Source organism: Helianthus annuus, chromosome 4 (assembly GCF_002127325.2).
Source record: "Helianthus annuus cultivar XRQ/B chromosome 4, HanXRQr2.0-SUNRISE, whole genome shotgun sequence".
Classification (NCBI taxonomy): Eukaryota; Viridiplantae; Streptophyta; class Magnoliopsida; order Asterales; family Asteraceae; genus Helianthus; species Helianthus annuus.
In genome coordinates, this window is record NC_035436.2 from 195,377,518 (window position 1) to 195,392,700 (window position 15,183).

Genomic DNA, 15,183 nt, shown 5'->3' on the forward strand with positions numbered 1-15,183 from the left:
GTTAGAAGTAGTTTTTCCTTTTAAGTGTTAGGTTCAACCTATGACTTAGTAGTGTAGTGCTTCTTTGAAAAATATGATGTGCGTTCAAATTTCTACAAATAAAAGGTTATGTGGTATTTAAATGTAAAAAATGTTGTTGAAAAACAAAGTATAGGTTCAAGTTTCTAGGCATATATCTCTTAAAAACCTCGATAAGTCCTTATCGGTAAAACAAACCATTTATCATGTAATTTTTTATTTTGAACGGCAAATTTCTTTTATTTTGGAACTTGAACCCAAGACCTCCCTTCTCCTAAAGTGTTTAAAGATTTTACCTTTTGCCAATGAACCACCACTTCATTTATCATGTAATTATTTTACCTTTTTTATATTTACTTAGCGATTAAAGACTAAAGGAGATAATCAACATAGTTGCATGCAAAGCATAGGGACGTTGTTTGGAGAGATTGGTGTAATTCTCTTTGTATAGGTTGTAGTTGGTTTTTAATGCGGTCCTGCATTTTTTAATCAGGCCGACCTGTTTTAATGAAGTTTACCTTAAAAAAAAAAAAGTTGCATGCAAAGCAGCCTAAAAATTACCAGACAGCTTTAGAGCATGTGTACTTATATGATCTTGACACAAGTCATGCAAGTATCAGATAGATTTTAAAACAATCTAATAAAGTATTATAATGAATGTTTTTGGTAAGTCGCAAATCTCACTTAAGGTTCCATTTCTTCATCAGAACTCACTTAGTTATAAGGCCACAAAATCTTGAATATGTATTTTTTGTTCCAAAAAGATCTGGAATAAAACTCAGCTTAACAAATCAATTTTCCAGGCATGTTGGGAATTCAAATAATCGACTTATATGTGGATCGATAGTAATGTAGAAGAAGAATGAACGAAAGAGAATAAGCTTCATTTTGTACTGAAGAAACCTTCTTCCTAACAAGGATAAACGTTACTTTTGGTGAATTGTTTAAAAATATAACATCCGTCTGTTGAAATAGTTATTAAAGATAAGTTTTTGCAACACGAATTAATGTATGTTAAAGTTGAATTCAAACTCGAAAAATAACGGAGTACGATCCTTTTTTCAACTATTTATGAGAGATAAGTCCTCTAGTTTAGTCAAAGTAGTCAATGAGATAGTGGAGGAGTGGTTGGGGAAAGACTTGGTATTTCTTGTGACCAGGTTCGACTCCCACTCTCATTATTTTCTACAGCATCCAGGTGAAGGGCGAATATGGGTGGCGCCGGTTCGTCTTGGATGGGAAGCGAGGTTTTACTGATTATTCCACTGTCGTACCTTCGGGCGGGTGAATGTCTGGTTTCCGCGCATCTGGGAGAGCCAAGTGGCTGGCGGCGGTCAAGTAGTCGACCTTGACCACAGCGCCCGATGTCACGGTGGCTGACACATCGTTCCTTGCCTTTCAAAAAAAAGTCAAAGTAGTCAAAGTCTCTTAAAGAACATTAACAAAAATTTATTACCATGAAACAAATTATTATCATTTAAATTACATGGTGTCTATGTACCTAAAAAAACAGAGCAGATGTAAACGCAATGTAACTGATTATTTAACCCGAATGCAATCACACCATATTCAATGGTAAGATGTTGAGAAAAAAGAACTAGATTTTAGAAGACCCAAGTTAAAACTTGTCTCGTGGGCTGTGGAGGCACCCATTGGGCTTGTCAAGGCCCAAATTCGACTCTCTAGACGTTTGGGAGGGGTCAGGGGGTGTTTAACAAGGAAACGATATTTGGGAAATTTTGGCCTAACGGGAAGAAATGGATCTGAAAATCCGCAATCATTTCTTTGATTCATTTATATATTTTAAAAATAAAAATCAATTTAAACCACTTTATATATTATTATATTATATTATATTTATATTTATACATATCAAATAAAAGTGGTGATGAATAGTATTGATGTTTTTTTAGTATTTGTTTTTTATTCTTTTAGTCTTTTATTTGTTATTTATTTTGATTTTTAGTAATGGATATTATTTTTTGATAACTCTCAAGTATTTGTTCTTTTAATTTTTTATAAGAAGTATTTTAGTTATCGTCCAATTTGAATTTTTTAGTAATAACTTGCGTTCGTTGACTTTTAAAAAAATCTAAATTCGCATATATGTTTATTTATTTTTAAAAATTTTCAGTTTGTTTCACTAGGGTAGCGACACGATATATGTTATCAAACAAGTGAATACATATCGATACCGATGTTGTTAGGTTAGGTGTGGTATGGTAGTGACACGATGTCAAATTATTGAAAGCAAAAACACAATAAAAATTAATAGTGGTACCGATACATATGTCATACCGTTGGTTTCGGTTCGTTTTGATACGATAGTTATAGCGACGCAATTGAACAATATTACCGTTATCAATATTCGTATTTATTGTTTTAGATCGATGTAAGGTCTCTTTCAATAACTATAGCGACTGCCGATATCGTAATGAACCAAACAAATACTAACCAGATGCTCGCCGCGAAGCGCGGAAAAATTTCACTAGTTATACTTATTAACATAAAGTCTTCATGAACAGTAATTTATATTTTTAAAGTATTTGTTTACTTTTTCTTTTTTGATCATTTATTTATTTATTTATTCTATGTTTTTAGTATTTATTTTTTATAATTTAGTTTAGTTTTTTCTAATAAGTTTTATTTATTAACTTTTTTAAAAAAATCTTAGTTTGTAACTATGTTTATATATTTTTTCAACATTGCTATATAAGTTTTATTGAAAATGGGCACCGTGTCGTTGTCGTATTAAACCAAACCAAAATGGACGATGAATGATAATTTATTATTTGTTCTATGTTTAACTTTTTTAACATTGTGATATAACTTTTATTGAAAACGGATATTGTGTCGCTATCGTACCAGACTGAGCTGAAACAACCGAACAAAATCTGTATCGATGCTGGTATTTAGTTTTATTGTTTTTTTGCGTTCGATAAACTGACACCGTATCGCTATCATATCGTACCATACCAAACCGAACAAGATCAGTGATGGTACGTGTATCTATTTTTATGGTTTCATGTATAATAAGGGATATTGTGTCGCTACCGTAGTTAAACGTGCCAAAACCGAAGGAACAATATCAGTTTCGGTACCATTATGTATTTTATTGTTTTTGCTTTCAATAAACTTACATCGTATCGTACCAAACAACATTAGTACCAGGACCATACTCACTTTTATTGTTTTTGGTTTCGATAATTTTTCATTTATACAACTCTATCCGCGATGGGATATAAATATCGGTACCGTGACGAGCTGAACCGGTCGATACCGTTCGAACATCATTGGTGCCTGTACCAGTGTTCGCTACTATCATTTTGGATCGATGTATAATACATGTTGATTTCTATACTTAGTGCATGTATCGTTCTGGTACTATAGCAAACCAAAGCGATACTGATACAGTGCTCGCGGTACCGTAGCGCCGCAAGGCGCGGTCAAATACACTAGTTTAGATTAATTTTAAACTATTTATTTGTTTATATTGATAACTAACTAGTTTAGAAGCTCGTGTATTACATGGGTTGAATAATTTATATACAAAGTAATAAAAAAGGTTATATCTTAAAAAAAAACGTATATTTCACTACACGAGTTGAATAAACCCATGTATTACATATGTTGAATAAATATAATGTAATTGATTAACACATATATATTCGTTAAGATATGTTTAACAAAAATAAAGTTTGATATATTAACACGGCCTCTATTTATGTTCGTTTATTTAACTAAACAAACAAAATTTCTTGTTCATGTTCGTTTGTTTAATAAACGAACGAATACAAACGAACTTTCCGTCGAACGGTTCACGAACTGTACGCTAAACGTTTGGTTCGTTTGCAGCCCAACATATACCTAAGGAGAACATCCATATCTACATACATACAATGAACTTCAACCACTAATTTTAACTAAGATCAACAAGTACTGTCACTGTCAACATTTAACTAAATCTTATTACCAAGTCTTAGGTAGCTGACCGGCCCAAGTGACTTCCAAAAAATTATAAAGGACTTGTACTGTTTACCATAAAAAATGATAAAAGTCAATTTATAATATTAGTAGGTACACTTGACTAGTTTATGATCAACAAGTCAAATAAATAATTTTAGTAGTTCACCCACATGACTCAACCCCAACAAAACCAGCATCAATAAGTGCTTATAGTGTAGCGATATCAAAGAGTGTATAAAAAGTCTCTCACCTAGTGATTCAGTGGTTTAGGATTCTAGTCGAAATGCGCCTGTACCTTCACCAAAGTTTCAATACAACGAAACAAAGGTCCGGTTGAGTAACAACGAATCGCCAAAAACAAGTGAAACTTAAATCTAAATACGAGCTTTAAACTCGGATTTAATTAAAAATACAAATATTCAGCAATGTTTTCTTCATTTCTTATTTGAACTGTTAAATAAATACAGCCATGAGAAAAGCTACAGACAAACACTGGGGCCTTATGAACAACTCTAAAGAATCTTTTTATGAAACAACACTAAACTCCACCTAAACTAACATAAATATATATAAATAATCCTTTAACCACAAAACACGGAAATCTTTTTGACCCTAATCATTTTTTAAAGAAAATTCCAGAAACATAAACTGAGTTGACTCTGTTTCTTGAATTTCTTCAAGAATATGCTCAATAGATGCAGCCTTACAGCATTGGAATTCAAAATTTATATAAAATAAAACAAAAAAACAAGCTGCTTTTACCTCTTGACTTAGGGTAAAATATTCAAGAATCATCATATAATAACAACCATAACTTAAGAAAATGAATAAATTCAAAAGAAGTAACATCCAGAAAGATGAAAGAGGTTAAAGTTCCCAAATGGGTTATTTGAATAAAACAACAATCTTCGATAAAAAAAAACGTACAAATTCACATACAGGTCGATTTGGATAAAATAACAAAATGTCAATAAAAAAACATATACAAATTCACAAACAGGTTGATTTGGATAAAACAACCATCTTCAATAAAAATAAAAAAAAAAACAAATACAAATTCCCATACGGGTTAATTTGGATAAAACAACCATCTTCAATAAAAAAACATAAAAATTCTCATACAGATTAATTTGGTTGTATTTCATATCAGATATAATCCTAATCCGAGTCTCCTTAGGCCATCCGTAGTCATAAGGCCCTTTTGGGGGGCGTTATGCGACATGTGGCATGCCACGTCAGCAAGGGGCTTTATGGGGCGTTATGCAACTTGAGGCTGTAGTCATAAAGCCCCCGCCTAATCATACTCAATTATTAATTTCTAATTTTTTATAATTATTTTCTAAGTTTATAAAATTAAAATTCATTTCATTAAATTAAAAAAACATTACACTAAAATAAAAAAAAAACATTACACTAAAAAAAAAAAACGGTTCCACTAAAAAAAAGTTGGACTAAAAAAATAAAAAAAACCTTACACTAATTAACTCAAAACACAAAATCAGTCCAAAGCCCATATAAAACAAAACACAAACTAGCCCAAAGCCCATAAATTAAAAACCCTAAAATTCTTCCTCTTCCTTGTCTTCCTTCTTCTTCTTCTTCTTCGATGGATACCTGCAACACAAACACAAAAACAAAGCAGAAAAAGGAAAAAAAAAATCAAACAAACCCACACATCACGCCGCTATAAACATCGCGCCAACCCCTCATTTTCGATTCATAGCGCCTCGCGTATTGGTGTGCCCGGCGTTTTGCCGGCGCCATGCTTGGACATACCGCCCCACTACGTATTACCTTACAAGTTTTGATTATTTCATAAACTAATCAACAAAATAGCCAAAAGTTACATTTTTGGTAAATGTGAGTAAAAGAATCCATTAGTCAAAAAGACTCAAAATATGTTTTTTTTTAACATAAAAAACTTAATTTAATATCACAATTAAACTTAATTTAGTAAAAGAATCTATTCAAAAGGGGTGGCGGCGCAACTTGTTGCCCGACTACCTACCATTGCTTTGTAAAAAAAAAAATCACAATATTCATGTCACATGTTGACATTATTATGTAACTTCCTACGTAAAGAGAATAAGTAAGGGTTCATACATCTAAGGGTTTTTTTTATTAGTTTTGATAAATGAAGAATGCAAAAGGACTTAATTAATCTTGAACTCTGTTAAAATTAAACCGGGTTAGGTGTTAGTACCCTAATTTGTTACAAATTAGAAGGTTAATACCTTAGGATGTTATTTTAAACTATTAGTATCTTAGGTTGTTACTTTCTACAAACTATAGGGACTAACGCTGTAATTAACTCTAAATATGAACTTATACACAAATATGTTTATCGTATGCTAGTTTTTGTTGCTTATCACCTATAAATATCAATAAAGTGATTGCATTCTGATTATTGTATGCTAGTTTATGTTGCTTATCACCTAAAAATATCAATAAAGTGATTACATTCTGATGGTACATGGCACATGGGTGAAAGTGATTGTAGAATATGCATTTACGAACAAAACTGAATATTGGACACTTTTGCCACATGTCATTGTGAATGTGATTTCTTTCTTACATGTTTATAAAGATACTAGGTTATAACCCGCGTGTACACGCGGTTTAACAAATGAGGGTAGTTTAATTTTGTTTGGAAATAAAAAGAAGATAAAATTTTATTCTATATTTAAAAAATATAGTTAAAAATATATAGGATAGTTTAAATTTACAAAATATAATTCAAATTTCTTTAAAAATCTCCTTGTATAGTGTTTGGATCATTTTGTATAGCCCACACACATTCACGAACAACATTGTACCATGTGGGATATTGTAACCACTAACCACACAATCTTTGGATGACTCATGAGGAAGACGTAAAGGCGCGGTTGGGTGCATTCTTAACGTCTCCTTGATGATACACTGCAAGTATGGAAGCTTCGATAGATCGGCGTCGTTCACTAATCAATCGCATCCTACGAAGATGTCGATTTCAGTTTGCGCCTTGTGTAAAACGTTCGGGTTGTTAAGTAAAAGCGTCATCGCCCACTCCATCGTCTCGACCGATGTATTGATTCCTCCAAGTAATAGAGCCTGTCACCCACGAAAACAAAGAAAATCACAAAATTAGCTATTTTTTGTGTCTTAATATAGTTATATCAAAACAATGTTTGGTGAACTTTGCCGGTGTGTCTATTTTTACTTGTATAAACCCTTAAATATGTAATCTATTTTTACTGGCTTCAACTAATTTGTTAAAAAAAAATTGTGAGAATCTACTAAAACGAAACTAAAAAAAAGTTCAAGATCCGCCACTATACATACACAAATGTATACGCGATATGGCATCGCGTACAACTATTTATAATACCTGTGAAAGGCTTTTGATCATTTCGTCTGTATAATACTCCGGATCAGCATCTTGTAGAGACAATAAAATCTCAAGCAATGTCTTCTTTTTCTTCTCTTCACCACCCAGAAACCACCCGCTCTAAACTCATCAATTCAAACCTGCATAAAATCATCACGCCTCTTTTGCACAGCCGCATACCTCTTTTCAAACTTTCCTGCAAACAACCATCGGAAATTCGGCAACACATCCAATATCTTCGACTCCGATATCACCTGTTCGGTATCCGCAAGCAAATCAGAGCCGAAATTATGTATTAGAAGAAAAATATGGCTGGAATCTTGCCGAAATTTAAAGAATTTCCGTCTCCCCTTGCCTAGAAAATGGACCTAGGCGCAAGAGGCGATGTCTATTAACAACTATACTAAGAAATATCAAAATATAACAAACTAACTATAAAAAACACATTTTAATGAATCAAGAGAGGAAAAGGGGAATCTGAATTAGAAAACTCTAAAATTACTACAATCGTGGGCATGACATGAAACCATTCAAAACATTAATTTTTGTTAACAAACAAAACTGCAAACACATTTAAAACATTAATTTCTCACTAACCTAAAATATACAAACTCACCTCAAAGTTGAAATCTGCAGCGTTAAACAGAGATACACAAAGATAATAAAAAAAATTCACAATTACTCAAGTATGAGCAATACAGAGGCAGTGAAAATACAAATAACTCTAGAATTTCACTAACAAACAAACCTGTTCCTCAAAGGATTCCACACGAGGCTGAATCTGATGAAGTGTGTAATGAGGAATCTCCTTCTGATTCTCCAGCTCCAACCGGCCTAACTCTTAAGTTGAACATTATACGAATAACAAAGAAACCTTACCTGAAACTTTGCCGACGGTGCGTGACGGACGAGAGGGATAGAGATGGCCACCGATATGCGGGATTTCCATGAATATACCTACATCTTCCTAAAAATGCACTCACATCATTCAACACAAACACAATGAGGTAAACATGACAAACACAATCCTTAACTTGCTAAATGGTTATCTGACCTAATAATATGACAAACCTTCGATTCGAAACAACAATCAAACGCCGATTCCAAACTGCTCCGGCCTCTTCTCAAACAACAGATTCACAGCCTTCTCGTGGATTACAAGAAACAATAGAATCGTAAATTGAAGTTGAATACCGACGGAAACCCTAGAACCCAAATACAAACAGAAAACCAAACAAAATTTCAATTTCAGTGAAACAAAAGAAAATTAGGGTTTAAGAGTTTAAGGAATTTCGGAATCTTTGAGAGAGAGAAAGAGAGAAAGAGAGAAAGAGAGGAAGAGGGATTTGAAATTTGAAATGAGATTTTTAGATCTGGGATTTGAATTTTGAAAGAGAAGTAGACCGTGCTTACGAATCCAAACTCGAAATGGAATTGATCTGTATGATACAGAGAAGGAGAGAAGAAGAAGAAGGCAATGAAAGGGAAAGAAGACTGTTGTCTCACTGCTTATTTTGGACGGTTCCATTGACTTGCAGGAAGAGAGAGGAGGGAGAAAGCCAATTTGTCTGCAGTTATTAATGGTCTTTTGACCTTTGGCAATTGTTTAAAAAATAGAAATAATCGAAAAAATAAGGAATGGACATGTGGCCTAGAAGAAGCCTGGGATTGACATGTAGGAGAGAAGGAGAAAGGATGGCTTGTGGTGTTGACATGTGTATTGGTTGAATGTGGTGATGCCAAGTGGCAGAACCTTTGTTCTTTTATTAGGTATAGAGATCACATATTCACATTCCAAGTAATACTAGTTTTATATATTTTCTTTACTTATTTTTGAAAGATTATTATGTTTCTAGAAAAATAAAAAAGACTAAGCCCATCTTCTTATATAATAAAGTAAAACTTTTCAATCCTAGGTGGCAAACTCTCAAGCCCCCATTTAAACACCATCCTATGTGTCAATCTTAGACCGCCCGTAGTGGGGCGTTTTTTAAAAAATTTTTGCCCGAAAACGCCCTATAACGCCCAACCCCCCGTTACAGGGGGCGTTTTGGGGCGTGTTTTTCGAAAAAAAACTCCTCCGGCATTTTAAAAATAACGCTTAAAAGAGATGGGGGCCACACTTTTTGACCGTTCCCCAACGGTAACATTGTTTATTTATTTATTTTTTTAATTTAAAATATTCCCACTATAAATATATACCCTACATTCACACCTATTTTTATAAAAAAAAACTCACTTTCTCTCCCACTTTCTCTCCCACTTTCTTCTAACTTTTATAAAAAAAACCCCACTTTCTTCTAATTTTTATACAATCATGCATCCATACCGCCCTCCTTTTGGTGTCCCCGCTAGACCCGCAAACCCGAACACAACCCAACCGCAAACCCCGTACAACCTTCAAGACATGGACCCGAGCTTTTTAACTTACGCGGCTTACTTTCGGCTATGGTCAAGCCGGCGGGTCTCAACCGTCACAACCCGAAGCCGAACCCGATGTGGAAGTCGTACCGGAGACGCAACCCGAACCGGTGCAAGAAACATCGAAACGCGGCAAAAGGTCGCATAAGAAGAAGGATAAGGACGCACCGCGGCGTACAAAAAATATCATTAAATGGACGAAGGAAGAGGAATACGCGTTGACTCGGGCGTTTGTCGACATTTCGGAGGACGAAGAGACCGGTAACTATTTTATATAAATATTATTTTACTTATTTTGTTACTTTATTTTTTAACAAACAAGTTATTTTTTTTTTTTTGTAGCAAACTTTCAAACGGGCCCGGTTTTTTGGGATAGGGTTCGTGCACTCTTCTTTAGCACGTGGGGTCAAGGCGAACATCGGGACAAAGACTCCATTTCTAGCAAATGGACCGACATCAACAACAAGTGTCATGCGTTCCAAGAAGTCTTCCAACGTAACTACGATAATCGGCCGAGCGGTGAAGGTGACGTGGGGGTTTTAACGAAGAGTTTGGAGGAGTTCGAGAGGACAAAATGCCCTTTCACGTACTACAAGTGTTGGGAGCTACTACGAAAAAGTCCAAAGTGGGCGGTAGTTAATCCAATGACGTCTAGTAGTAGACGTCGGGCTAAAAGGTCAAAAACATCATCCTCCGTTGACCCGTCAACTCCGACATCGGATGCCCGCAATGTTGATTTAAATGAGTCGGTGGACGTTGACGAGGGCATTCAAGAAGAGTTGGTCCGACCCACCGGTAGAAGAAAGGGAAACGGGAAAAAAACGGTCGAGTCGTCTTCCGATCTCGAGTTAAAGGATGATTTCGAGGAGATGAACCGTCGTCTCCAAGACATTCGCGACCTCGGCCACCAACGTTATGAGATTATGAAGGAACGAGTGGCCGAAACCAAAAAATTTAACGAGATGCAAGAGGCGAGGCAAATGGAAAAGGACATCGAGTTTTTGTCCAAACCTATCGACCACCTACAAGGCGATGCGTTGATCCTTGCGCAAATGCGTCGTCAAAAAATTAGAGAAAAATATGGACTCTAGATCATGTTATTTTTTTCTGTTTTTTTTTTATTTTTTTCTGTTTTTCAGCTTTTTTCTGTTTTTTTTTTATTTTCGGTTTTTTTTTTCAGTTTTTTTTTATTTTTTTTTCAAGTAATGTAATTTTATTTTTAAATTAATGAAGTTTATTTTATGTTTTAAATTAAAAATAATAATTGTGAAATGATTGTAAAATGATTGAATGGGGGTTATTGGCATAGTGCCCCACTACACCACTTTTGCTATAATGCCCCCTTGCTGACTAGGACGCCACGTATCGTATAATGCCCTATGATGGAGGCATTATAACCTTCTATCACTACACATGGTCTTAGAGAATTTTCTTTTTTTTTTAACCAATTAAATACTGATGGAATAAAACCCCCATCATCCAAAAGAGGAAAAGGTTCCTTCCTTCTCGTGAGCTTCAGGTATGATTTTGAATTTAGATCATGTGAAGAGGCTTCAGGTATGGTAATCAAGCATCACGCATCACTCATCTTCATCTTCACCTATAATACATGATTTGGGGAAAAAAACGTCCGTCGCCCCTTGATAATCATGGTGGTTGGAAACGACAATCTTCAGTCATCTCCACCCACTCGCTCCGTAAACGGCGATCTTCTGTTCTCTGGTGACAACGCAAGTAAGCCTTCCTCTCTAGAACTTAATGTTTATAGATTTTGTTTATACATTCAATCCTCATTGGTTATTCATTTAATCATTTTTTTTTTAATTTTTTTCGTTTCTGTGTTACCTTTTAGGGTTGATGGTTGAATCTCCATCTCAAACGTTTAATTTGAATTCAAATTTGTAATTCCGTATTGTGATTCGTGGCATAAGGAATCGATATTTGACTCATTGTTATACAATGTTTGTTTGGGTGCCCTCACACCCCTCATGTTATCTGATTCTGAAAATCATTGTATGAACATGTTGTGTCATGAAGCATGCCTCGATAGTATGCTCTTAATTAGGTTAATTGAGTTCATCAATAAAAGTGTAGTCTAAGGGGGTGTTTGGCCTAGTTTTTATTTTTTGGCTTATGCTTATATTTTAAAGTAGCTTATAGCTTATTTTCTATCATTTGATAAGCTCTTTTTAATGTGTTTGGATTAGCTTATAGCTTATTTATATCATTTGCCCTTACACAAAGAAGGCTTCTACAAATAAGCTAAAAAACCATCATCAAATAAGCTTATTCAAATTAGCTTATATAAGCTAATAAGCATAAGCTTAAAAAGCTAAACCAAACATCAAATTAAGCTTATTTTATAAAAAAAGCTAAAAAAAGCTATAAGCTTTGTTAAAAAAACTAGGCCAAACACCCCCTAAGTGTATTTTTGTATGTCAGAACCAATTGAGCTTTGTAAAGACAAACCTTCAGAGGGTTCTGTCAATGGAATGGAAGTAATATGAGCTATCTCTTGTGGTTTTGCTTTTGAAATATATAAATAGAGATTGGTTTATTATGATAAAAACTATCATTGGTTGGTTATCTAATTATACTTATTGCCTCTATCCTTCAACTCCATGTTAGTAAAATAGGCAGAGTTTAATTTTACTGGAAAGGACCATTCAGGTACATGAATAAAAAAAAAGAAATCAGCTGATACTAAATTTTCACTCTCATTTGCAAATATTGAATTACTATAGATTGGATTGAATATAGTTTATCGCTACTGTTTTCGGTTGTGACACTACGGGTTTTCGGTTAGCGATGACGTCTTTATTTTATTTTATTTTTATTTTTTTTTTTTTGAACGTCCAACATAAGAATCGCGGCACCCATTGGCCAAAAGGTAGCCCGCGGCAGCCCAACCTGCACGCACGGAGCCCCTAGCCCACCATGCCACCAGTTCCGGGGAAAACCCGACCCTGCACCCGCCCGAGGGCACGACAATGCAAAGCCGGTAAAACCCGGGTGGATCAGGAATCGAACTCGAGACCTTTCGGTCAAGAGTCTTCCTTCATTTCCATAACCACTGAGCCAATGCGACGTCTTTATTATGTACACTTTTTAAAGCAAATTTTGTTGGTATTTGTTTTGGAGCTCTGCTTGGCATTAAGTTCTAACTCAAAAGTAATGCCATAAATTATTATCTTCTACGCACAAATATCTTCAATCTTTCTAAATGAGTGGAGCTATGATGTTCTTACTATATATGGTTTCAATGTGAGTATGAATCATACAATCTTTTGAACTTAGTTATATCTTAAAGGAGATGTTTTGAAAGAAGTTGGTGTGACTCAAACCTTTTTCTTATTGCTTCTTTATATCAATTAATTTATATTTTATTAAATAGAATGTGACACCCGTTCTTTCATTAAAGTTTGATTAGGTGTTGCTTTTGATTACTTGGAATTAGCTCTTCAGAAGTCTGAAGGTTCATTCTTCTTCTTGAAGATCTCAGTTTAGTGAGTAAAGGCAAGATTGGAATTTGTCATCTGATACCGATAAATAAGAATTATATTACATGCTTCTTATGATTATTGATGTATTTTATAGTACTAACACCCTGGTATTTGGCTAGAAAAATTGAACATTTCTTTTCCCCTTAATAAATTCTTGAACCACCAAGTGAGGAGGAGGTTTCTCTAATTCTGAAAAGTTTTGGACAACTATATTTTAACATGTTTTATACGAGTTTACATTGTCACGTACTTGTATCATTCTTGTGTTTTTGCAATTGCTGCATGAAAGATTGGATAATATGTGCTAAAAGTGAGATTGTGAGCTAGCTTGAAAAAATTGAAGCAGCCTCAGCATGAAAGGAGTAAGGAGTAAGTATGAATGATCTTTATGTGTGAATGTGTGATTAACCATTTAATAAACATGTCCTATTTCGGTTGACAAGCTTAATCCTGTTAATTAAACGTGTTGTATTTGGGTCAACACGTTTAACCCATTTTATTAAACAGGTCGACCTGCTGACACGTTCAAAATTTAGATTAAAAAAATCAAAAAGAAAAAATAATAGGTCAAACCGCAACCCATTTTAACCCATTTATAAGCAAATTGATTTGGGTTATATTTATTTTTGACTGGCCAAATTGGTTAAGCTTAAATTAGAGATGGGCATAATCAGGTATTCTTAAAACCTGGAACCGGTTCTAACCCGAAACCGGGTATGGATACAAGTGAGTGGACCCGGGTGCTCAGTGGAACCGGTTCCGGATACAACCCGGGTACATGTCAATATATTTAGAACCGGCGTAACCAGTTTCGGGTACAATGGAACCGGGTACGGGTACTGTGTGGAACCGGGTACGGGTACTATTTGTAACCGGTTACAGTGAGTTTTTCAATAAAGCTGCTGCACACTATTCAGAATCGGTTCCCCCTGAAAAAGTTGTTTTTTTTTTATTTTTGTACCGTTAGGAATCGGTTTTTTAATTTTTGTACCGTTAGGAATCGATTTTTTTTTTTAATTTTTGTACCCTCAAGAAGCATATCGACAAACATTGCCCGGTGACAAAGGCAAAAAGGAAGAAAAGGGCGAAGGATCCGGTTCTTCTAATGTGTAGTTTGGTGGATCCGTTTATTTACTTATGTTTGATGTGTTATGTTTTATGTGTGATGTTTGTTGGTTTAACTTTATGATCAATGTAACCGTTTCGTTTGTGAAATAAAAGTTCGTTTGTGAAAAAAAAATCGCATTTATAATCGTTCAAGTAGTACAAAATCGGTTCCTTCGGGACTCATCATAATCGGTTCGCATTTGTTTGATAATTCCTCTGAGCATGTGTTGAGATACTCAAGATTCGGTTCCAACGGTCATAAGGAATCGGTTACAACGGTAATATACCGAGTACAGATAGGCATCGGGTACAGACAGGAACCGGGTACGGGTAGGAACCGGGTACAGATTGGAACCGGGTACGGTTGTTTTTTTTACATAATATGAGAACCGGGTAATACCCGTCGGGTTTTTTAAACCTGGGACCGTTTCCTCTGAGCATCGGGTAGGAACCGCAACCGGGTCCGGGTCGGGTCCACTGGAATCGGGTAGGAACCGATTTTTATGCCCATCTCTAGCTTAAATCACTAACTAAACAGGAAATGGGCCAAATTCATTCATATTGTATTTTTTAACATATGAGTTACATTTCAGGTTCGATAAAACGACTAAAAGAGCTGCTTGCAGATCAGTCGAATATTTGTTTTGTTGATTAATAATTGTTGAAATATGAATGAACAAATTGCTTTTGAAAAGGATAAATAATGTGAGATTCCATGGGTTTTGGGGTTTGAAGTTTGAACAGAGTTTGTACTGAACTCTGCTACTTATTAAGAGTTTAAAATTTCAATTTTAATTATGC

At 34.8% G+C, this 15,183-nt stretch overlaps 2 long non-coding RNA genes across 6 annotated transcripts; one reads left to right on the plus strand and one right to left on the minus strand.

Moving 5' to 3' along the window:
• Positions 1-5,430: 5,430 nt before the first annotated feature.
• Positions 5,431-8,933, minus strand: LOC110937744. Of its 4 annotated transcripts, none has more exons than XR_002590999.2 (5): positions 8,765-8,933; positions 8,406-8,556; positions 8,100-8,318; positions 7,352-7,605; positions 5,431-7,074 (listed from the first exon to the last, which is right to left on the minus strand). It is a non-coding gene; the product is annotated as an uncharacterized LOC110937744 (long non-coding RNA). The 4 variants fall into 4 exon arrangements; XR_002591000.2 differs by having other exon boundaries at positions 8,423-8,556; positions 8,765-8,932; XR_004890749.1 differs by having other exon boundaries at positions 8,858-8,874.
• Positions 8,934-11,214: 2,281 nt separating this feature from the next.
• On the plus strand, positions 11,215-14,258 carry LOC110937742. Of its 2 annotated transcripts, XR_004890750.1 has the most exons (3): positions 11,215-11,506; positions 11,625-13,036; positions 13,194-14,258. It is a non-coding gene; the product is annotated as an uncharacterized LOC110937742 (long non-coding RNA). The 2 variants fall into 2 exon arrangements; XR_002590995.2 differs by lacking the exon at positions 11,625-13,036 and having other exon boundaries at positions 11,231-11,506.
• The last annotated feature ends 925 nt before the right edge of the window (positions 14,259-15,183 follow it).